This window comes from Diaphorina citri, unplaced genomic scaffold, assembly GCF_000475195.1.
Source record: "Diaphorina citri unplaced genomic scaffold, Diaci psyllid genome assembly version 1.1 scaffold8912, whole genome shotgun sequence".
Taxonomy (NCBI): Eukaryota; Metazoa; Arthropoda; class Insecta; order Hemiptera; family Psyllidae; genus Diaphorina; species Diaphorina citri.
The window spans coordinates 1-2,794 of record NW_007386287.1 but is presented as its reverse complement, the minus strand read 5'-3'; the positions used below and the strand labels follow the sequence as shown (position 1 = coordinate 2,794).

The following is a 2,794-nucleotide window of genomic DNA, read 5'->3' as shown; positions in this document are numbered from 1 at the left end:
TTGTTTCATTTCATTCTAGGGTTTCACCCATCAGTCATGTCATTGTATACATGTGTATTTCTATGTATATTGTCATTATGCTGACGTATGTTTGCCTTGTTGTGTTTTATATGCTCAATGTGTAGTGGTAATGTATGCGTGTATGATGTACATGTGACTTAAGCTAACTAATAAGGTGTGTTTTCCTTTCGGGAAACACATTTTAACTTTACCTCCCAACACCCCCCCCCAAACCCCTAAGATGAAATCTAAAGCCCTCCATATTCTATGAAGATTGCTTCCACACACTCTAATTTTTAACCCCCTTTTTCTTACTAATTTGTACTAGGATGTATTTTTTTGATTAGTGTTTACTTAACAACGTTCTTATCTTTATCTTTCTTGAAAAAAAGAAGAAAATAAAACTTGGTGCCTATTCTATTTTTACATTTAATCTTAACTCTTATCTCTCTCTAATCTTAAACCCCCTTTTTCTTACTAATTTGTACTAGGATGTATTTTTTTGATTAGTGTTTACTTAACAACGTTCTTATCTTTATCTTTCTTGAAGAAAAGAAAAAAAAACTTGGTGCCTATTCTATTTTTACATTTAATCTTAACTCTTATCTCTCTCTAATCTTGAACTTTAAATTCCTTGGCAACAAACTTTTTATTCTTTAATCGCTATCTACGAATGTAAGACAACCCCCTTCATATGAAAAAGACCAATTCTAATAGAACCATTTTCTCCTTACCTTCCCGCAGTACAAAACATTTTACTTTTCCTATCCCCCCCCCCCCCCCCCTTCCTCTTTTGATTTATCTTCTACATATTTATGTTATTCACAGGATGTAGGTATTTCATATTTGAGGAGCTCTGTGAAAGAAGGCCCAGTTTTCAATGGAAATACTTTCACGTAACATTTGTTACGTTCCCTATACGTAATGTAATCGGAAGTAAAAATGACGAGAATGGTCCTCCTTTGATAGATCTTCTTATTTTTCCTCTGCACTTTTTACTTATAAAATGATTATCCCCCCCCCCATATTTTTAGTTGATTTGTCAATAGGATATTGATCGTAGCAAGTAGTTTTTGTTTTTTCATTAGACGTGTGTAGACCGTGAGCGAGTTGTAACGAAATAACTACTCTTTTTAGTGAACTACTCAGTGAGTCAGATTCTAAAACACGTAACTCACTCTTCAACTCTCCTGTGAAGTGTACCCAGTTGGATCTGACTCATTGAGTGAGTAGTTCACTGGAAAGAGTTGTTCAATATTATATAATAATAACAATTTTATATATAATTAATGATAATCCCCTTTTCCCCGAGAAGTTGAAGTTTTTTTTTTAAAAAATACTTTCATTTTATTATTAATATCAAGCTCAGAACTCAAAAGTAAGTTCAAGTGCTCATGCGTTAGAATATTCCAATATGCGTTAGAATATTGCCTTTACTCTTATGCCGAGAACTACAACCTGAGTTTAACTTGAACGGATAAAGCAATCTGATTGGTTGATCTTTTGGAATATTCAGCCAATCAGGAGCAAGTTTTAAGCTTGGATTGTGGTCCCGGGCATTCGTAAGCTTGCTGAACACTCACTGATTATGCCCTGGACCACAACATGAAATTAAACTAAACGTGATCCACTGGCATGAAGCCATCTGATTGGTCAATTTTTGACGTTGGATTGAGAGTAGCCAATCAGCTTGTTTAATCCGGTTGGGTTAATTTTAATCTCAGTGTGGTCTCGTGCATTAGTGGAATTCTTACGTCCTTAGTTTTAGTTTAAGGAGGATGAGAGGGTGAAAGATAAAATGCCTTAGGCATGAATGACACCCCCTCACAATGTACCAATAAAGTGTATTATTTCCTAACTCTAGGCAGTAGGCAGTGTTCATGAAATGAAAATGAATGTGATGTTTTTTTTTAATCCTTACCTTCCCGCAGTACAAAACATTTTACTTTTCCTATCAAAAGGCACCTTACACTTTGGTTTTGTATTTTTGAATCAGATGTAATTCCTATACTTTCGGCTTTATGATTTGCATGAAATATGCTAGTTATTTTGTAATCTACATGGTGCTTTTGAAGAAAATCTCCAATATCAATCACGACTGATATGTAACTATTTTCTTCTCATTAATAGTTTTGGATTTCACAAGTGTTGAAGAATTCGGTTTCTTCGTTTTGTGAGTTTGAAACAAAATTTCGTAACAAATAGCCCCCCCCCCCTTCCCCATTTCTCGATTTTATAAATTTGTGCCGATTCCAATACTTTCTTTTTATATTGAATAGGTTTCCTATTCTGCCTTAACATTACATACCATAATGGAAAATAAGAAAGCTGGATCTAATGATTTATCTTTCTGATATGTAACTATTTTCTTCTCATTAATAGTTTTGGATTTCACAAGTGTTGAAGAATTCGGTTTCTTCGTTTTGTGAGTTTGAAACGAAATTTCGTAACAAATAGCCCCCCCCACCCTCCTTTCTCTTTTGATTTATCTTCTACATATTTATGTTATTCACAGGATGTAGGTACTTCATATTTGAGGAGCTCTGTGAAAGAAGGCCCAGTTTTCAATGGAAATACGTTCACGTAACATTTGTTACGTTCCCTATACGTAATGTAATCGGAAGTAAAAATAACGAGAATGGTCCTCCTTTGATAGATCTTCTTATTTTTCCTCTGCACTTTTTACTTTTTTTCTTATAAAATGATTATTCCCCCGCCCCCCATATTTTTAGTTGATTTGTCAATAGGATATTGATCGTAGCAAGTAGTTTTTGTTTTTTCATTAGACGTGTGT

General features: G+C 34.2%; 1 long non-coding RNA gene across 1 annotated transcript; it reads right to left on the bottom strand.

The window, feature by feature from the left end:
* Positions 1–497: 497 nt before the first annotated feature.
* Positions 498–2,220, bottom strand: LOC113472822. Its single transcript, XR_003394984.1, has 2 exons — positions 1,922–2,220; positions 498–734 (listed from the first exon to the last, which is right to left on the bottom strand). It is a non-coding gene; the product is annotated as an uncharacterized LOC113472822 (long non-coding RNA).
* Positions 2,221–2,794: the final 574 nt, after the last annotated feature.